This window comes from Coregonus lavaretus (assembly GCF_964263955.1).
Source record: "Coregonus lavaretus genome assembly, chromosome: 5".
NCBI classification, from domain to species: domain Eukaryota; kingdom Metazoa; phylum Chordata; class Actinopteri; order Salmoniformes; family Salmonidae; genus Coregonus; species Coregonus lavaretus.
This window is the reverse complement of record NC_139992.1, coordinates 3,199,835-3,223,107: the sequence shown is the minus strand read 5'-3', so window position 1 is coordinate 3,223,107 and position 23,273 is coordinate 3,199,835.

Here is a 23,273-nt window from a genome sequence, read left to right as displayed (position 1 = left end):
CTTGGCAGGTTTGTTGTGGTGCCATATTCTTTCAATTTTTTTTATAATGGATTTAATGGTGCTCCGTGGGATGTTCAAAGTTTCTGATGTTTTTGTATAACCCAACCCTGATCTGTACTTCTCCACAACTTTTTCCCTGACCTGTTCTGAGAGCTCATTGGTCTTCATGGTGCCGCTTGCTTGGTGGTGCCCCTTGCTTAGTGGTGTTGCAGACTCTGGGGCCTTTCAGAACAGGTGTGTATATATACTGAGATCATGTGACAGATCATGTGACACTTAGATTGCACACAGGTTGACTTTATTTAGGTAATTGGTTGCACCATATCTTATTTAGGGGCTTCATAGCAAAGGGGGTGAATACATATGCACACACCACTTTTCCGTTATTTATTTTTTAGAATTTTTTGAAACAAGTTATTTTTTTAATTTCACTTCACCGATTTGGACTATTTTGTGTATGTCCATTACATGAAATCCAAATATAAATCCATTTAAATTACAGGTTGTAATGCATCAAAAAATGAAAAACTGTCAAGGGGGATGAAAACTTTTGCAAGGCACTGTATGTGTGCACAGTTAAAAGTCCAGTGAATACACCCTACTACATTCAATCAAGTAACGGTTGTTTTGCAATCAGGGCTTGATGGTGATTGTCAGCAGTGGGGAGGAGGAGCAGACAAATGCTTCACCTCGTCTCTTGCCCTCTAGACGGAACAACTGGTCTCCAGTCAATGGCTGGTGATGGATTCTCTGTATCTCACCAATTTAGAGGCAACAGCTCCGACGTTGAAGGAGAGGCTATACAATTAATTGTGACAGCCAAAATGTTGAACTCAGCATCGAGCTGCTCCATTCCACTTCTAGCCTTTTGTCGGGAATAACATGTCATCATTAAGGTAGTATCAGCCAGTTTGTCATTCTATAGCTGTGGACCAATGTATCATTCTATAGCTGTGGACCAAGGTATCATTCTATAGCTGTGGACCAAGGTATCATTCTATAGCTGTGGACCAAGGTATCATTCTATAGCTGTGGACCAAGGTATCATTCTATAGCTGTGGACCAAGGTATCATTCTATAGCTGTGGACCAAGGTATCATTCTATAGCTGTGGACCAAGGTATCATTCTATAGCTGTGGACCAAGGTATCATTCTATAGCTGTGGACCAAGGTATCATTCTATATCTGTGGACCAAGGTATCATTCTATAGCTGTGGACCAAGCTATCATTCTATAGCTGTGGACCAAGGTATCATTCTATATCTGTGGACCAAGGTATCATTCTATATCTGTGGCCCAAGGTATTATTCTATAGCTGTGGACCAAGGTATCATTCTATATCTGTGGACCAGATACACTACCTGTAGCAGATACATATAGGGTAATGTTGTTCAATGAAACAATATAGCATCCTCAAAAGTCTAAGTTTGGTGTAGTAAGTAACCTAGACTAGTCAACAGTGTTCATATTATGCAGTCTGTTTGACTGGTAACTCCTGATGAGAAACGTCTTGATCTAGCTAGATCAAATACCAGACATGCCTCTGATGATCCAGATCCAGGGAGCGTTATGGAAACTCCAGACTTCAAACGCTATCTAACGTACAATAGTACCAGTCAAGTCCCAGACTGTTTTGAGTCACTAGGCAGGTTTCCATTGACCCAGGATTATTCGACAAAACCAATGTCGCAAAAAAAAACAAAAAAACAATGGAAACGGCAGCTATAGGAGAAATGTTCTAAAGATCAACAACGTTTGTATCTGTTTGACAGGGGTGGGTTTTCCGTTTGTCAAACTTTCTTTATTGCGACAAATTATGATGGAAACTGTTTTTCGTGAGAGAAAAAAAAGTACCGGGACAGGTGATGTCATCACGTAACTATAAAGCTCCACTCCGTATTTAATTATACATTTCTACTACTTCCTAAATCTATTTATTTAACTATAAAAAATAATGTTTCTTTGCAGGACAAGGATTGCCTGAATTGCTTCAAATTGCTTTTATGGTTGGCTGGATGCAAGTTTCACCATCCAATTATTTCAGATCTATAAGGAGGGCAAGTTTCACCATGGCACAGACCTTTGGCAAGACGTTGGCACATGAAAATTATGACTCAAATATTAGTAACTTCTTGCATTCTATCATGCATGCTGGCTTTTGCGTGCTACCTGAGACATAAAAAAGGTGGGAGGGGATACAGGCTGTCACCAATTTATTAATACGCAATTTGCCTAAGTGGATATTCACCTCTAGGTTTTCGCGGAATGTTTTATATTTTTTTTTTGACGTCATTACGTCCATCTGTTTTTATCAACACAAGACAGTTCAATGGAAACATACTGTAGCAGGCAATTGTTGCATCCATTTTCTAAATGTCACCCAAAAAAAAATCACTGGACACATAATATGCCATTTAGCAGACGCTTTTATCCAAAGCGACTTACAGTCATGTGCGCATAAATTTTTATGTATGGGTGGTCCCGGGGATCGAACCCACTACCCTGGCGTTACAAGCGCCGTGCTCTACCAATTGACCTACAGAGGACCATATAATAGAAACATAGCTCCAGACTGTTTTATAGGTAATGAAAATACCTGGAGCTAAGGAGATCTTTCTTCTAGGTTTCCCTACATCACACTCTTTGGTGTTATAAAAGTTGATTTTTCCACTCAATACCCTAGGCACTTTTACCAAAGAGTTGGAGAGCATACATGAATTCACAATAGTATTTTCTGAATACAATTTGCAAAGCTAATAATTTCAGTTTTTTCTTTTTCCTGCTAAATTATGCAAGCTTCTCTGAAAGTGTAATAGTTTAGAAATAAATTACATTTCAATTTTCCTTTGGCAATATGTAGTATTGAAGGGTTCTAGAAATATTCATGGTGAATAATTAGGAAGCATTTAGATCTTTATTCATTTTCATAATATTGAAGGTCCCCCCCCCCCCCTCCCCCCCCCCTCCCCCCCCCCCCGCCGCCTTTTCTGTGGAACAACATCAATGAAAACAGAGATGGACTTTGAAAGCAAATCTATTTCATCTGTCTGGTATCGTCTGTTGTGATGCAACTTTACCACAGGGTAGTCTTTACACTCCCATCGATTTCCCTGTGACACTTTGGTTCCTCAACTGTCAGTAGAGGTCACCCATCGCAGTCAGTGAAAAGATGTCAGTGATGATCAATGTACGGTACAGGCACAACTATAGTGGTATCTTACGCCTACCTCCTCTATGACCTAATTGTATATGTTTCAGCAGAGTTGTTCTTGTATAGTGTATTCTTCCTACAGTGTTATCTATACAGCTCCAGTCTGCAGGCCCTGTGTGCCTCTTCTGTTCTAAGACATGCCATAATCCTCTGGTTTATAAATACTCTGTCTTTTGATGTTCTAATGTAATTGGAAATAGCTCAAACTAAATTGAACAAAATAGGCAAATGTTTCCCCTCACAAAACGGTTGCTAAACATTATCATTTTCACGTGGCATCAGCTTTGGTCAACGAGATGGGGTAAGCAGTGAGATTACGTTTCATTACAGTCTAATAGTCCATGTTTGGGGCCCCTCTGTGCTCATAGCCCAGGGGAATAACACAATTACCTTGATTAATAATAATACACTTCTCTCAGAGGGAGAGAGACGCTGGGCTGTGGGTACGCCCTAGCGCTCTGCAGAGGGACAAACCTATGGGTTAGCGTTAGCTATAGCGCTCTGCAGAGGGAGAAACCTATGGGTTAGCGTTAGCTATAGCGCTCTGCAGAGGGAGAAACCTATGGGTTAGCGTTAGCTATAGCGCTCTGCAGAGGGAGAAACCTATGGGTTAGCGTTAGCTATAGCGCTCTGCAGAGGGAGAAACCTATGGGTTAGCGTTAGCTATAGCGCTCTGCAGAGGGACAAACCTATGGGTTAGCGTTAGCTATAGCGCTCTGCAGAGGGAGAAACCTATGGGTTAGCGTTAGCCTCTGCAGAGGGAGAAACCTATGGGTTAGTTATAGCGCTCTGCAGAGGGACAAACCTATGGGTAGCGTTAGCTATAGCGCTCTGCAGAGGGAGAAACCTATGGGTTAGCGTTAGCCTCTGCAGAGGGAGAAACCTATGGGTTAGTTATAGCGCTCTGCAGAGGGACAAACCTGTGTATTAGCATTAGCCTCGGCAGAGGGAAAATCATGTGGTGTTGGTTAGCCTAGCATTGTGTATAGAGAGACTGACAGATAAAGTGTAAAAAGAAGACTCTGGTGTTATACACTGTAGAAAGGTTTGTGGTCATAAAAACATAGGTGCTGGGCTAATAAAGAATACTAGTATAGAACAAGAAGGCCCCCGATTCACCGCTTTATTGACAACGTTTTGGTCCGAAACGGATCTTCGTCAGGTCAAACAAACTGAGTGCTCACATCCCAAAATATACACATTTCACCTCACATGACAATTGCGGACATGACGCATGGTGGGTGCAAAAAACATTTGTGTATCTCTGATCAAATAAAATAAAATACAATTGTATTTGCCACATGCGCCGAATACAACAGGTGCAGACATTAACGTGAAATGCTTACTTACAGCCCTTAACCAACAATGCATTTATTTTTTAATAAAAAAGTAAAATAAAACAACAACAACAAAAGTGTTGAGAAAAAAAGAGCAGAAGTAAAATAAAATAACAGTAGGGAGGCTATATACAGGGGGGTACCGGTGCAGAGTCAATGTGCAGGGGCACCGGCTAGTTGAGGTAGTTGAGGTAATATGTACATGTGGGTAGAGTTAAAGTGACCATGCATAAATAATTAACAGAGTAGCAGCAGCATAAAAAGATGGGGTGGGGGTGGGGGGATAGTGCAAATAGTCCAGGTAGCCATGATTAGCTGTTCAGGAGTTTTATGGCTTGGGGGTAGAAGCTGTTGAGAAGCCTTTTGGACCTAGACTTGGCGCTCCGGTACCGCTTGCCGTGCGGTAGCAGAGAGAACAGTCTATGACTAGGGTGGCTGGAGTCTTTGACAATTTTGAGGGCCTTCCTCTGACACCGCCTGGTATAGAGGTCCTGGATGGCAGGAAGCTTGGCCCCAGTGATGTACTGGGCCGTACGCACTACCCTCTGTAGTGCCTTGGGGTCGGAGGCCGAGCAGTTGCCATACCAGGCGGTGATGCAACCAGTCAGGATGCTCTCGATGGTGCAGCTGTATAACGTTTTGAGGATCTGAGGACCCATGCCAAATCTTTTCAGTCTCCTGAGGGGGAATAGGCTTTGTCGCGCCCTCTTCACGACTGTCTTGGTGTGTTTGGACCATGATAGTTTGTTGGTGATGTGGACACCAAGGAACTTGAAGCTCTCAACCTGTTCCACTACAGCCCCGTCGATGAGAATGGGGACGTGCTCAGTCCTCATTTTTTTCCTGTAGTCCACAATCATCTCCTTTGTCTTGGTCACGTTGAGGGAGAGGTTGTTATCCTGGCACCACACGGCCAGGTCTCTGACCTCCTCCCTATAGGCTGTCTCATCGTTGTCGATGATCAGGCCTACCACTGTTGTGTCGTCTGCAAACTTAATGATGGTGTTGGAGTCGTGCCTGGCCATGCAGTCATGGGTGAACAGGCAGTACAGAAGGGGACTGAGCACACACCCCTGAGGGGCCCCCGTGTTGAGGATCAGCGTGGCAGATGTGTTGTTACCTACCCTTACCACCTGGGGGCGGCCCGTCAGGAAGTCCAGGATCCAGTTGCAGAGGGAGGTGTTTAGTCCCAGGATCCTTAGCTTAGTGATGAGCTTTGAGGGCACTATGGTGTTGAATAACAATGACATGGGTACATGTAGTGGTTCCAGAAAATAATATATATTTACAAAATGACCAAGTGGGAAGTCAAGACCAATCAAAGTAAAATGACAATATTAATGTAAGAAATGGTCTGATGTCAAACGCTTGGTTCAGACCTCTAGTAGACATGGTGCACAAACGGTGAATCCAACAAAAATTCTCATCTCAATAATAGACTATCAGTATCTCCGCCCCTCCAGGGAGTCTTAACATGTTCGACGCCAATGTATCTCAGAGAGCCATGAAATGCCACAGGGTTTCTCTGGTCAAGGGTCCTGATATATCACTTAATGGCCTTGCCCGTAATAGGGTGATTGAACATTGTGCATTTGTTCGTGAAGTTACACTGGGTACATCCGCCACATCTATAGTTACCGTCTGGAACATTGTCTAGAAAGGTACAGCGTGTCACTGGTGGAAGATCGGACCTCACCACCATTTGACTGATGTTGGGGGGGGCGTGTCTGAAGACTACCCGCAGGGGGATTCTTTTTCTCTTTCTCTCTTCAAATGTATTTTCTAGATTTGGATCAGTGCTCAAGATGTACCAGTGTTTTTTAATGATGTGATCGAACTGTTTACCAAATGGGGAGTACTGAAGGAACATTGTTAAAAATGTCAAGAAAACGTATTTCTTGCGCATCAAAGGTGAGGGTGAATTTCAAATGTTCACTGTTTGTATTGATGAAGAAGTGGAATCGATGAAGTTCCTCTACCGTGCCCTGAAATAGAATGAATACGTCATCAATTAAGCTTTTCCAGAGTCTAATATAGCGCAAGAACGGATTATTAGGGCCGAAAAAATCACATTCTTCAAAAAAACTAACAGTGTATGTTTTACACGGAACAACAATATAAACGCAACATGCAACAATTTCAAAGTTTTTACTGAATTACAGTTCATATAACGAAATCAGTCAATTTAAATAAATTCATTAGGCCCTAATCTATTGATTTTCACGTGACTGGGAATACAGATATGCATCTGTTGGTCACAGATACCTTTTTAAAAAAGGTAGGGGCGTGGATCAGTATCTGGTGTGACCACTATTTGCCTCATGCAGCGTGACACATCTCCTTCACATAGAGTTGATCAGGCTTTTGATTCTGGCCTGTGGAATGTTGTCCCACTCCTCTTCAATGGCTGTGCAAAGTTGCTGGATATTGGCGGTAACTGGAACACGCTGTCATATATGTCGATCCAGAGCATCCCAAACATGGTCAATGGGTGACATGTCTGGTGAGTATGCAGGCCATGGAAGGTCTGGGACATTTTCAGCTTCCAGGAATTGTGTACAGATCCTTGACATGGGGCCGTGCATTATCATGCTGAAACATGAGGTGATGGAGGTGGATGAATGGCTCGACAATGGGCCTCAGGATCTCATCACGGTATCTCTGTGCAATCAAATTGCCATCGATAAAATGCAATTGTGTTCGTTGTCCGTAGCTTATGCCTGCCCATACCATAACCCCACCAACACCATGGGGCACTCTGTTCACAACATTGACATCAGCAAACCGCTCACCCACATGACGCCATTCACGCTGTCTGCCATCTGCCCGGCACAGTTGAAACCGGGATTAATCCATGAAGAGCACACTTCTCCAGCATGCCAGTGGCCATCGAAGGTTAGCATTTGCCCACTGAAGTCGGTTAAGACGCCAAACTACAGTCAGGTCAAGACTCTGGTGAGGATGACGAGCACGTAGAAGAGCTTCCCTGAGACGGTTTCTGACAGTTTGTGCAGAAATACTTCGGTTGTGCAAACCCACAGTTCCATCAGCTGTGCGGGTGGCTGGTCTCAGACGATCCCTCAGGTGAAGAAGCCGGATGTGGAGGTCCTGGGCTGGCGTGGTTACAAGTGTTCTGTTGTTGTGCGGCCAGCTGGACGTACTGCCAAATTCTCTAAAACGATGTTGGAGGAGGCTTATGGTAGAGAAATGAACATTACATTCTCTGGCAACAGCTTTGGTGGACATTCCTGCAGTCAGCATTCCAATTGCACGCTCCCTTGAAACTTGAGACATCTGTGCCATTGTGTTGTGTGACAAAACTGCACATTTTAGTGTGGCCTTTTGTTGTCCCCCAGCACAAGGTGCACCTGTGTAATGATCATGCTGTTTAATCAGCTTCTTGATATGCCACACCTGTCAGGTGGATGGATTATCTTGGCAAAGGTGAAATTCTCACTAACAGGGATGTAAACACATTTGTGCACAAAAATGTGAGAGAAATAAGCTTTTTGTGTGTATGGAACATTTCTGGGATCCTTTATTTCATCTCATGAAACATGGGACCAACACTTTACATGTTGAGTTCATATTTTTTTGTTCTGTATAGCTATGTTCTCTTTCTATATGTATCAGTCAACTGTGGTGTATAGCTATGTTCTTCTTTTCTACTACAAAGGTAGCCTGAATACCCTTGAGAGTCCAGACCCCCTGTGTTGTGTAGTTTAGTGACGGGGTGAAGGGGGAGGGTGAAGGGGGACTGTGTCTTAGCGGGGCTCAGTGAGGTGACTGGGTAAAGGGGGATGGTGAAGGAGGGGGAGAGGGGGGAGAGAGGGAGAGGGGGGGAGGGGGAGAGGGGGAGAGCAGTGGCAAGGCGGCTCAGACAGTTAGCCTCTCTCTCAGCACCCCACCGAGCCATGGTTAAGTGCCTTGGTTCACCAACGGTGATTAGATCTATCTGCTGTGTAAATGACTTCACAGCTTCACACCACGTCCTCTGCGCCATGTTTTGTTGTTGTTTAATTGCCTAAGCTCTGTCAAGCCCCCCCCCCCCCACACAAGTGTTCGAAAGGTACAGTTTATTGAGGTTAATGCGTCCTCGTTAGAGATTTACTGATGACTTTCCCTTTTTGCACTTGCATGAACTTCCTATCAGATGAAAATTGTCATGTTTTCTCTGATCTTTAATATAAAACTTCATGCTATTAAGCGAGCATTAATTAGAGCTCTTGAGAGTAAGAGATGATAGCATATATGATCATTAAACTATAGGGCCTAAAGCTGCCTGGATCCAATCTTGAGTCTTGAGACCATAATTTGGCACTTGAGATCCATGATTCTAATGAACCATTGATTCAGGCCAGTCCTAACCTAATCAGAGAATCAACAAATATATCCAGATTACTTGTTATGAATACTTTCGATGCGTTGCTTTTCCATTCCATATTTAAGCCACCTATGTATTAAGACCAATTGCCTGGTAATAGATTCACATTTTAGCTCACCAAGGGTTGAAATTGAAGTGTGTTGATGTTCAAGTGTGTTGTTGTTCAGGTGTGTTGTTGTTCAGGTGTGTTGTTACTGGTTTCAATCAGCATCCCTTGTTTGGTGGTCTATAATATTTTCAAATCAAATCAAATGTTATTTGTCACATACCCGTGTTTAGCAGATGTTATTGCGGGTGTAGCGAAATGCTTGTGCTTCTAGCTCCGACAGTGCAGTAATATCTAACAATTTCACAACATATACCAAATACACACAAACCTAGTAAGGAATGGGATTTAAGAATATATACATATATGGACAAGCAATGACAGAGTGGCATGGACTAAGATACAGTAGAATATTATAGAATAGAATGCAGTATATACATATGAGATGAGTAGTGCAAGATATGTAAACATCATTAAAGTGACTAGTGTTCCATTTCTTAAAGTGGCCAGTGATTTCAATAGGCAGCAGCAGCCTCTAATGTGCTAGTGATGGCTATTTAACAGTCTGATGGCCTTGAGATAGAAGCTGTTTTTCATTCTCTCGGTCCCAGCTTTGATGCACCTGTACTGACCTCGCCTTCTGGATGATAGCGGAGGTGAACAGGGAGTGTCTCGGGTGGTTGATATCCTTGATGATCTTTTTGGCCTTCCTGTGACATCGGGTGCTGTAGGTGTCTCGGAGGGCGGGTAGTTTGCCCCCGGTAGTGCGTTCGGCAGACCGCTCCACCCTCACAGCTCATCAGCTCATCTGAACGCTTGACACACACACACATACACACCATTACACCTCTCTGGGTCTGTTATGGACTGTGATGTCACCGTAAAGCGGCGAGGTCCATGTTGAGACTGACCTGAGTGGGTTCTCTCCCCATTAATGACAATATTATTGTGTAGCAATTTGAGCCACTTTGCGTCCTGAACTGATTGAGGGACATAGACCCATTAAGCCTCCTGAACTGATTGAGGGACATAGACCCATTAAGCCTCCTGAACTGATTGAGGGACATAGACCCATTAAGCCTCCTGAACTGATTGAGGGACATAGACCCATTGAGCCTCCTGAACTGATTGAGGGACATAGACCCACTAAGCCTCCTGAACTGATTGAGAGACATAGACCCACTAAGCCTCCTGAACTGATTGAGGGACATAGACCCACTAAACCTCCTGAACTGATTGAGGGACATTGACCCATTAAGCCTCCTGAACTGATTGAGGGACATAGAACCACTAAGCCTCCTGAACTGACTGAGGGACATAGACCCACTAAGCCTCCTGAACTGATTGAGGGACATAGACCCACTAAACCTCCTGAACTGATTGAGGGACATAGACCCACTAAGCCTCCTGATCTGATTGAGGGACATAGACCCACTAAGCCTCCTGAACTGATTGAGGGACATAGACCCACTAAGCCTCCTGAACTGATTGAGGGACATAGACCCACTAAGCCTCCTGAACTGATTGAGGGACATAGACCCACTAAGCCTCCTTAAATGATTGAGGGACATAGACCCATTAAGCCTCCTGAACTGATTGAGGGACATAGACCCATTAAGCCTCCTGAACTGATTGAGGGACATAGACCCACTAAGCCTCCTGAACTGATTGAGGGACATAGACCCATTAAGCCTCCTGAACTGATTGAGGGACATATACCCACTAAGCCTCCTGAACTGATTGAGAGACATAGACCCACTAAGCCTCCTGAACTGATTGAGGGACATAGACCCACTAAGCCTCCTGAACTGATTGAGGGACATTGACCCATTAAGCCTCCTGAACTGATTGAGGGACATAGACCCACTAAGCCTCCTGAACTGACTGAGGGACATAGACCCACTAAGCCTCCTGAACTGATTGAGGGACATAGACCCACTAAGCCTCCTGAACTGATTGAGGGACATAGACCCACTAAGCCTCCTGAACTGATTGAGGGACATAGACCCACTAAGCCTCCTGAACTGATTGAGAGACATATACCCACTAAGCCTCCTGAACTGATTGAGGGGCATAGACCCACTAAGCCTCCTGAACTGATTGAGGGACATAGACCCACTAAGCCTCCTGAACTGTTGAGGGACATAGACCCACTAAGCCTCCTGAACTGATTGAGAGACATTGACCCATTAAGCCTCCTGAACTGATTGAGAGACATAGACCCACTAAGCCTCCTGAACTGATTAAGGGACATAGACCCACTAAGCCTCCTGAACTGATTGAGGGACATAGACCCACTAAGCCTCCTGAACTGATTGAGGGACATAGACCCACTAAGCCTCCTGAACTGACTGAGGGACATAGACCCACTAAGCCTCCTGAACTGATTGAGGGACATAGACCCACTAAGCCTCCTGAACTGATTGAGGGACATAGACCCACTAAGCCTCCTGAACTGATTGAGGGACATAGACCCACTAAGCCTCCTGAACTGATTGAGAGACATATACCCACTAATCCTCCTGAACTGATTGAGGGGCATAGACCCACTAAGCCTCCTGAACTGATTGAGGGACATAGACCCACTAAGCCTCCTGAACTGTTGAGGGACATAGACCCACTAAGCCTCCTGAACTGATTGAGAGACATTGACCCATTAAGCCTCCTGAACTGATTGAGAGACATAGACCCACTAAGCCTCCTGAACTGATTAAGGGACATAGACCCACTAAGCCTCCTGAACTGATTGAGGGACATAGACCCACTAAGCCTCCTGAACTGATTGAGGGACATAGACCCACTAAGCCTCCTGAACTGATTGAGGGACATAGACCCATTAAGCCTCCTGAACTGATTGAGGGACATAGACCCACTAAGACTCCTGAACTGATTGAGGGACATAGACCCACTAAGCCTCCTGAACTGACTGAGGGACATAGACCCACTAAGCCTCCTGAACTGATTGAGGGACATATACCCATTAAGCCTCCTGAACTGATTGAGGGACATAGACCCATTAAGCCTCCTGAACTGATTGAGGGACATAGACCCACAAAGCCTCCTGAACTGATTGAGGGACATAGACCCACTAAGCCTCCTGAACTGATTGAGGGACATTGACCCACTAAGCCTCCTGAACTGATTGAGGGACATAGACCCACTAAGCCTCCTGAACTGATTGAGGGACATAGACCCACTAAGCCTCCTGAACTGATTGAGGGACATAGACCCACTAAGCCTCCTGAACTGATTGAGAGACATTGACCCATTAAGCCTCCTGAACTGATTGAGGGACATAGACCCACTAAGCCTCCTGAACTGATTGAGGGACATAGACCCATTAAGCCTCCTGAACTGATTGAGGGACATAGACCCACTAAGCCTCCTGAACTGATTGAGGGACATAGACCCATTAAGCCTCCTGAACTGATTGAGGGACATAGACCCACTAAGACTCCTGAACTGATTGAGGGACATAGACCCACTAAGCCTCCTGAACTGACTGAGGGACATAGACCCACTAAGCCTCCTGAACTGATTGAGGGACATATACCCATTAAGCCTCCTGAACTGATTGAGGGACATAGACCCATTAAGCCTCCTGAACTGATTGAGGGACATAGACCCACAAAGCCTCCTGAACTGATTGAGGGACATAGACCCACTAAGCCTCCTGAACTGATTGAGGGACATTGACCCACTAAGCCTCCTGAACTGATTGAGGGACATAGACCCACTAAGCCTCCTGAACTGATTGAGGGACATAGACCCACTAAGCCTCCTGAACTGATTGAGGGACATAGACCCACTAAGCCTCCTGAACTGATTGAGAGACATTGACCCATTAAGCCTCCTGAACTGATTGAGGGACATAGACCCACTAAGCCTCCTGAACTGATTGAGGGACATAGACCCATTAAGCCTCCTGAACTGATTGAGGGACATAGACCCACTAAGCCTCCTGAACTGATTGAGGGACATATACCCACTAAGCCTCCTGAACTGACTGAGGGACATAGACCCACTAAGCCTCCTGAACTGACTGAGGGACATAGACCCACTAAGCCTCCTGAACTGATTGAGGGACATTGACCCACTAAGCCTCCTGAACTGACTGAGGGGCATAGACCCACTAAGCCTCCTGAACTGATTGAGGGACATAGACCCACTAAGCCTCCTGAAATGATTGAGGGACATAGACCCACTAAGCCTCCTGAACTGACTGAGGGACATAGACCCATTAAGCCTCCTGAACTGATTGAGGGACATAGACCCACTAAGCCTCCTGAACTGACTGAGGGACATAGACCCACTAAGCCTCCTGAACTGATTGAGGGACATAGACCCACTAAGCCTCCTGAACTGATTGAGGGACATATACCCACTAAGCCTCCTGAACTGATTGAGGGACATAGACCGACTAAGCCTCCTGAACTGATTGAGGGACATAGACCCACTAGGCCTCCTGAACTGATTGAGGGACATAGACCCACTAAGCCTCCTGAACTGATTGAGGGACATAGACCCACTAAGCTTCCTGAACTGACTGAGGGACATAGACCCACTAAGCCTCCTGAACTGATTGAGGGACATAGACCCACTAAGCCTCCTGAACTGATTGAGGGACATAGACCCACTAAGCCTCCTGAACTGATTGAGGGACATAGACCCACTAGGCCTCCTGAACTGATTGAGGGACATAGACCCACTAAGCCTCCTGAACTGATTGAGGGACATAGACCCACTAAGCCTCCTGAACTGACTGAGGGACATAGACCCACTAAGCCTCCTGAACTGATTGAGGGACATAGACCCACTAAGCCTCCTGAACTGATTGAGAGACATTGACCCATTAAGCCTCCTGAACTGATTGAGAGACATAGACCCACTAAGCCTCCTGAACTGATTGAGGGACATAGACCCACTAAGCCTCCTGAACTGATTGTGAGACATAGACCCACTAAGCCTCCTGAACTGATTGAGGGACATAGACCCACTAAGCCTCCTGAACTGATTGAGAGACATTGACCCATTAAGCCTCCTGAACTGATTGAGAGACATAGACCCACTAAGCCTCCTGAACTGATTAAGGGACATAGACCCACTAAGCCTCCTGAACTGATTGAGGGACATAGACCCACTAAGCCTCCTGAACTGATTGAGGGACATAGACCCACTAAGCCTCCTGAACAGATTTAGGGACATAGAACCACTAAGCGTCTTCAGTTCAGATATGAGCCAATGGACAGATGACGCGGTAGTTTAAAAGCAGAGGGCTGAACCTGAACAGAAGGGGTGAGTCCGAAATGGCTCCCTATTCACTATATGGGAACCCATAGGACTCTGGTCAAAAGTAGTGCACTGTATAGAAAAATAGGGTGCCATTTTAAAAACAGCATGCATGGTTATCAATGAAAGATAATCTCAGGGTTCAACTGTAGCTGTTTGAAGTCTAATCTCATACCTGTGTGAAAATGCAACCATTTCATTACTTTTCTGAAAATAAAATCATGAGAAGCCACTATTCTCCACTGGATATTTAGGCTATCATTTTATATATTTTTGTGACGGCGTGATTTCACCTTTGAGGAGGATCTATCCAGAGGCTTCATTCTGCTAGTGGTTTTCATGTCAGCACTAAGAATGAGTTATAGTGTAAATGGATTCAAAGCGTGTTACTTTCTTCTTCTCTAGGATGTTTGAACAGGAGACCTTTGGGGAATCGGAGGTTTAATACATCTCTTTATCCAACAGAGCTTTGAATGTACAAGTTTTCCATATATATCCTAAGCATTAAAGTGGCAATCCGCAATTGAAAAAAAATAACAAAGTGTTTTCCCCACCACTGTTTTGGTAATAATCTCAGGGATGGGGCTGGAGAAATGTATTGTAACCACTCTCAAATTCATTGGCAGAGCTATGGGATGCAAGGACTGACCATCCATGATATCAAATTGATAGTTTAAACCATGTTCACGTTTACTGTGTTTACAAACATTAGAGTAAAACAAGCTCATATTTTGGAGTTCTGGTGGGGTACGACAGTTGAACTAAGGTCATGGGGCATTTATAGGTTATATTCTTCAAGAATCAATGGGTACGTATAATTATTTCTTAGTCCAAATATAGATGTAGCAACAGCAGACTGCCCCTTTTGAAGAAATTAGATTTGAAAAATGATCTGCCCCCCCAGTGAAACTACCCTCATCTCTGTGTTGCTGTAAATCAATATTTAATACCAATATAGAAAGATAAAATGAGGGTCCAGGTGAAACAGCTGAATGGGCTATTCAAGGAGCGTTATATATCAAAGGGCACCCGCGCCACCACAAACATCCAACGCTACAAATCAAGATGACATGAATAATGTGTCTGTTATTAAATTTTAGGGGTAAATAATACGCCCCCATAGAGTCGTCTGTTTCTATCTATCGTGGAATTAAGTATCTGGTATAGCTTAGAATAACGTTGTCTCACCCCCGGTCCGGCCACGCCAAGCGCGGACATGCATAACGTTGTCTCACCCCCCGGTCCGGCCACGCCAAGCGCGGACATGCATAACGTTGTCTCACCCCCAGGTCCGGCCACGCCAAGCGCGGACATGCATAATGTTGTCTCACCCCCCGGTCAGGCCACGCCAAGCGCGGACATGCATAATGTTGTCTCACCCCCCGATCCGGCCACGCCAAGCGCGGACATGCACATAGAAGCAGCACTCTTCCGTGCGATGCATCTCAAATTAATGGGCATAAAAAATAATAACATTGTGGTTAATTAATTTGGAAGATGAGGAAGACAGGGAATATGTTGTCAACAGTGTGTATAAGGTATTCTATAGGGAAATCACTGCCATATAGTATAAGGTATTCTATAGGAAATCACTGCCATATAGTATAAGGTATTCTATAGGAAATCACTGCCATATAGTATAAGGTATTCTATGGGGAAATCACTGCCATATAGTATAAGGTATTCTATAGGGAAATCACTGCCATATAGTATAAGGTATTCTATGGGGAAATCACTGCCATATAGTATAAGGTATTCTATGGGGAAATCACTGCACATACATGTGTTTTCCTCGTAACCTTTCCAACACTGAAATGCAGTAGCCCTAAAGGTCCTCCTGGTCTGATCTGAATATGGAACACTTGGCCTTTTCCAACCTACTGGTTATTATCTACTTGTAAGGATATATTTTCAACCAGTTTTGCTGAGTTGAGATATAATTAGATTCCCTCCTTGACACTGAGTTGAGATGGAATTAGATTCCCTCCCTGACAGAGAGTTGATTCCCTTCCTGACAGAGAGTTGATTCCCTCCCTGACAGAGAGTTGATTCCCTCCCTGACATAGAGTTGATTCCCTCCCTGACAAAAAGTTTATTCTCTCCCTGACAGAGTTGATTCCCTCCTTGACAAAAAGTTTATTCTCTCCCTGACAGAGCTGATTCCCTCCCTGACAGAGAGTTGATTCCCTCCCTGACAGAGAGTTGATTCCCTCCCTGACAGAGGAGTTGATTCCCTCCCTGACAGAGAGTTGATTCCCTCCCTGACAGAGAGTTGATTCCCTCCCTGACAGAGGAGTTGTTGTTTCTTCCAGGACTATGCGGAGAAGGAGAGGTCGACGACCATGGCCAAAGCCTTGGAGGACCTGAAGGCCAACTTCTACTGTGGTCTGTGTGACAAGCAGTACCGCAAGCACCAGGAGTTTGACAACCACATCAACTCTTATGACCACGCTCACAAACAGGTAATGGACCTGTGGACACACACGCACGCACGCACGCTCGCACGCGCGCACACACACACACACACACACACACACACACAAACACACACACACACACACACACACTTGTACCGCATTGTATTCAACCTTAAGATTGTTTAAGTGTTTGTTAATCTTTTGCACACAAAATAGAAGTGTTTATTGCATAGACAAATGAGAAAACATTGTGTGACTAAGCCACATTTGATCAAAATATATGACATCGTAGGTAGCAATGCCACAAGACAAACAATTGCACTAACACTTTATGAAGGGTCCAGTAGCATTTGCATCAATTTCAACTCTGAGGTCAATGAATCATATGGGGACAGGCCAATTTGAGTGTTGTTGTTGTTATTGTTGTTGTTGTAGTTGTTGTTGGCCTCCTACTGAGCCAGAGGTAAATCTTATTCTAGACTCGATGTGGTAGAATTGTACACTGATGAACAGTGAATCGTCTGAATCGACGATTACAACCCTTCCCTTTCTACTTATTCTATGTAGTCTGAAAAATGTACCTCTTCCACTGTGTACAAGAGGAGACATTTCATTTGCACTAGATAAAGCTTCCTCGGTGTCCACATCACTAAGGACCTATCATGGTCCAAACACACCAACACCCTCTAAGGAGGCTGAAAAGATTTGCCGTAGGTCCTCAGATCCTCAAAAAGTTCCACAGCTGCACCATTGAGAGCACCTTGACTGGCTGCATCACCGCCTGGTATGGAAACTGCTCGGCATCCGACCGCAAGGCGCTACAGTGGTAGTGCGTACGACCCAGTACATCACTGGGGCCGAGCTTCCTGCCATCAGGGACCTCTACACCAGGATGTGTCAGAGCAAGGCCCCAAAAATTGTCAAGGACTCCAGCCACCCAAGTCATAGACTGTTCTCTATGCTACCGCACGGCAAGCGGTACTGGAGTGCCAAGTCTCGGACCAAAATGATCCTGAACATCTTCTACCCCCAAGCCATAAGACTGCTGAACAGTTAATCAAATGGCTACACGGACTATTTACATTGACCCCTGTTTATTACCTATCCTGATTGCCTGGTCACTTTTACGCCTACCCACAGTACATCATGAGTCCATACAGCTTATTATGTGAATTGTTAAGCACATTTTTACCCCTGAATGTATTTAGGCTTGCCAGAATAAAGTGGTTGAATACCTATTGTCACGTTCGTTGAAGGACGGGTCAGACCAAGGCGCAGCGTGATATGCATACATGTTTATTTACAACGAATAAACACACGACAAAACAACAAACCAAACGAAACGTGAAGTCCAAAGGCTGAACACAAAACTAGCCTAAAGACGGAACAAGATCCCACAACTAACGAGTGCCAATAGGCTGCCTAAGTATGATCCCCAATCAGAGACAACGAGCGACAGCTGCCTCTGATTGGGAACCACCCCGGCCAACATAGATCTACACATACTAGATCATACACATAGATATACACAACATAGAATATTCACACCCTGACTCAACATATAAGAGTCCCCTGAGTCAGGGCGTGACAGTAACCCCCCCCCCAAAGGTGCGGACTCCGACCGCACAACCTTTACATAACAGGGTAGGGGCCGGGTGGGCATTCCGCCTCAGAGGCGGATCCGGCTCCGGGCGTGACGACCACATACTCTCCGCCTCCCTGTTGCGCCCCTGGTCTGGTCTGGACCTCGGCGCGCTGCTTCCCCTCTCCTTCCTCCCACGAAGTACCAAGCCCTGTCTGGACCCTGGTGTGGGAGACCCGGAACCTGGAGAGGGGCTGACGTCTGGGTCTGGACTGGAGCCGCTGACCGGAGCTGGACTGGGCACCGGTGGAGCGGACTATTCTGGCTCCGGACTGGAGCCGCTGACCGGAGCTGGATCGGGCACCAGTGGAGTGGACTGCTCTGGCTCCGGAGTACAGCTGCTGACCGGAGCTGGACTAGGCACCGGTGGAGCGGACTGCTCTGGCTCCGGAGTGGAGCCGCTGGAACAGGCACGGGACGTGCCGGACTGGACACACGCACCACTGGTCTGGTGCGAGGAGCAGGCACGGGCCGAACCGGACTAGGAACACGCACCACTGGCTTGGTGCTAGGAGCAGGAACAGGCCGGGCCGGACTGGCGACACGCACCACTGGCTTGGTGCGAGGAGCAGGATCGGGCCGGGCCGGACTGGGAACACGCACCACTGGCTTGGTGCGAGGAGCAGGAACAGGCCGGGCCAGACTGGGCACACGTACCACTGGCTTGGTGCGAGGAGCAGGAACGGGCCGGGCCGGACTGGTGACATGCACCACTGACTTGGTGCGAGGAGCAGGAACAGGCAGGGCCGGACTGGGAACACGCATCACTGGTCTGGTGCGAGGAGCAGGAACGGGTCGGGCCGGACTGAGAACATGCACCACTGGTCTGGTGCGAGGAGCAGGAACGGGCCGGGCCGGACTGGGAACATGCACCACTGGCTTGGTGCGGGGAGCAGGTACGGGGCGTACCGGACTGGCGACACGCACCACTGGCTTGGTGCGAGGAGCAGGAACAGGCCGGGCCGGACTGTGGAGGTGGAGTGGAGGTCTGGAGCGGAGAGCTGGCACCACCCGTCCTGGCTGGCTGCCCACTTTCGCACGACACGTGCGGGGCGCTGACACAGAACGCACTGGGCTGTGCATGCGCACTGGCAATACAGTGCGTTTCTCCGCATACCTGGGTTCCTTTATTAACCCCCGCTCCTTATGCTGCCTAACCAGCTCCTCTCTCTGTGCCTCTACTTCCTCCTTCTCCCTACGAGCCTCCTGCAGTGCCTCCTCTTGAATGGATCTCTCCCGCTCTATTCTTGCTATCAGCCCCCGTAATGTGGTGGCCTCCTCTCTTACCCTGCAGATCCGATCCTTCTCTCTCTCTCTCTCTCGGCACTCCTCCTCCAGTGAGGACTCCTCCGGGAGCCCCCACGAGTTAGGGAACAGAAACTGATCGTCGTCGTCATTCTCCGACTCCTCAGTATAGAACTGTTCCCACTCTTCTTCCCATGGTCGTAGGGAATTAATCTGGAAACCCACCGGGTGCAGTGGTCGGGGTTCTTCTCTCTCGCTCCCCGACCACCCCTTTAGCCCCCCACATTTTTTTTATTGGGGCTGCTTCTCGGGCTTCCTCCTCGGCTGGCTTCTGTGTTGCCGTTGCTCCTCTCCTGCCTGGGCGAAGAAGAGTCCTTTTCCCGCAAATATCTCCTCCCACGACCACATCTTCCCCACCTGTGTCCAGGGTGTTCGGTCCACCTGGGCACGCTGCTTGGTCCGTGTTTGGTGGGATCTTCTGTCACGTTCGTTTAAGGACGGGTCAGACCAAGGCGCAGCGTGATATGCATACATGTTTATTTTCAAAGAATAAACACACGACAAAACAACAAACCAAACGAAACGTGAAGTCCAAAGGCTGAACACAAAACTAGCCTAAACACGGAACAAGATCCCACAACTAACGAGTGCCAATAGGCTGCCTAAGTATGATCCCCAATCAGAGACAACGAGCGACAGCTGCCTCTGATTGGGAACCACACCAGCCTACATAGATCTACACATACTAGATCATACACATAGATATACACAACATAGAAAACCACACCCTGACTCAACATATAAGAGTCCCCTGAGGCAGGGTGTGACACCTATTGACTCAAGAAATAACAGCTTTTCATTTTTAATTAATTTGTAGAAATTTTGAAAAACATAATTCCACTTTGTCATTATGGGGTATTGCGTGTAGGCCAGTGACCCAAAAAATCTAAATGTAATCCATTTAAAATTCAGGCTGTAACACAACAACATGTGGAAAGAGTAAAATAGTGTTAAAACTTTCTGAAGGCCCTGTACATGTACATATTACCTCAATCACCTCCACTACCTCTTACCCCTGCCCATTGACTCAGTACCGGTACTCCTTGTATATAGTCTCATTACTACCTGGTACCCCTGCCCATTGACTCAGTACCGGTACTCCTTGTATATAGCCTCATTACTACCTGGTACCCCTGCACATTGACTCAGTACTGGTACTCCTTGTATATAGTCTCATTACTACCTGGTACCCCTGCACATTGACTCAGTACCGGTACTCCTTGTATATAGCCTCATCACTACCTCGTACCCCTGCCCATTGACTCAGTACCGGTACTCCTTGTATATAGCCTCATCACTACCTCTTACCCCTGCCCATTGACTCAGTACCGGTACTCCTTGTATATAGCCTCATCACTACCTCGTACCCCTGCACATTGACTCAGTACTGGTACTCCTTGTATATAGCCTCATCACTACCTTGTACCCCTGCACATTGACTCAGTACCGGTACTCCTTGTATATAGCCTCATCACTACCTCTTACCCCTGCCCATTGACTCAGTACCGGTACTCCTTGTATATAGCCTCATCACTACCTCGTACCCCTGCACATTGACTCAGTACTGGTACTCCTTGTATATAGCCTCATCACTACCTCGTACCCCTGCACATTGACTCAGTACCGGTACTCCTTGTATATAGCCTCATTATTTTATTATGTTACTATTTCCTTTTTTTTATTTCTATGTTTTCTATTTAGCTAATTTTCACAAACAAAATATACTTTTTAACTCTGGATTGTTGGGAAAGGGCTCATAAGTAAGCATTTCACGGTGAAGTATTGTATTCGACACATGTGACAAATACATTTTGATTTGTTTTGATTGATCTGATTATATTGTTATACATTTAGCAATACACCGTTGCAGTCTCTGCAATACATTTGACAGAAAACCACTAAATAGACTGAAAAACTCAAACATGTCAGTTCTGTTTCAGTTATTTATTTGTAGATGACAGTGAGTGGTTTTCAATACAGGACACTGAATTGGACACTGTAACCTAAAAGGAAATTAAAATCAACTCTAACTTTCAAATAGCGAGTTGAAGCTTTAATTCCAGCATTTATCCTGCTCCTTGATATGTGTGACCCCGGTGCTGTTGACTCCCACGGCACCTGAAAGCTCACTGGGTCGGCGGTGCAGTTGACTCGCACGGCACCTGAAAGCTCACTGGGTCGGCGGTGCAGTTGACTCGCACGGCACCTGAAAGCTCACTGGGTCGGCGGTGCAGTTGACTCGCACGGCACCTGAAAGCTCACTGGGTCGGCGGTGCAGTTGACTCGCACGGCACCTGAAAGCTCACTGGGTCGGCGGTGCAGTTGACTCCCACGGCACCTGAAAGCTCAAAGTCTACTGGGTCGGCGGTGCTGTCAATACCATGGGCTCAGTCAACTATTGACGGCAGGCATCTACAAACCTTCCCCCGTGACCCCACTATCGAACGCAGCCAGGGTGAGAGAAATGAATGCAGGGATCGCCGGGACTAGGATCACGGAAGAGGAAGTCTCAGCTAGATACAGATACAACCCCCCCCCCACATGCACAACACACACAGGAAAGTGTGCTCACACAGACACACACACACACACACACACACACACACACACACACACACCCTCCGCTAGACTGTTACATTGGGTCCCTCGACCGGTTACCACACAGCCAGCATATCAGCGACCACATTTAGATTTCTGGGTACAGACACATCTATCACACTGTTAGGAACCCTGGTCTCCCTCATGGTAAATCCCAGAGTTTTGTGGAGACTGAAATGTTGTAGAGAACACAGAAAACACTGTTCTGTTGTTCAGTTGTTCGGCATCCAACCAAACGCCAGAGAGATGGATGAGGAGGCAAAACCAGAAACCAGAACACCTATCGAGTGGAGAGGCAGGGAATAGCCAGAATAATGCTAAAGTGGTGGTGCTAGGGGAAACAGAACACCCATCGAGAGCAGGGAATAATACTACTGTGGTGGTGCTAGTGGAAAAAGAACACCCATCGAGAGCAGGGAATAGCCAGACCAGAATAATATTACTGTGGTGGTGCTAGGGGAAAAGAACACCCCATCGAGAGCAGGGAATAGCCAGACCAGAAAAATATTACTGTGGTGGTGGTAGGGGAAACAAAACACCATCGAGAGCAGGGAATAGCCAGACCAGAATAATATTACTGTGGTGGTGGTAGGGGGAAAAAAACACCCATCGAGAGCAGGGAATAGCCAGACCAGAATAATATTACTGTGGTGGTGGTAGGGGGAAAAAAACACCCATCGAGAGCAGGGAATAGCCAGACCAGAATAATATTACTGTGGTGGTGGTAGGGGGAACAAAAGACAACAAAACAATTGCTTTCATAGCCAGTCTGAAACTATTCAAAGTAAGGATGAAAGTCATTGATCACCCCATCTCACCACCATGTCGAAACGACTTTTACAAAATTAGTTGAAATTGGTGTATTTCAGTATTACAGCTCTGAAACCCTGACAGGCTTCCCTGCAGTCTCGGGAGATGAGGAACGTGGCCTCTAAGTCAGAGGCATTACCGCTCCGTTCCGCATGATGTAACCCAAGGCATCCTAATGCAATACAGGTCACTCCTCCTGTTCCACCAATCATTCAGGACCAAGGAGCTCTTTCC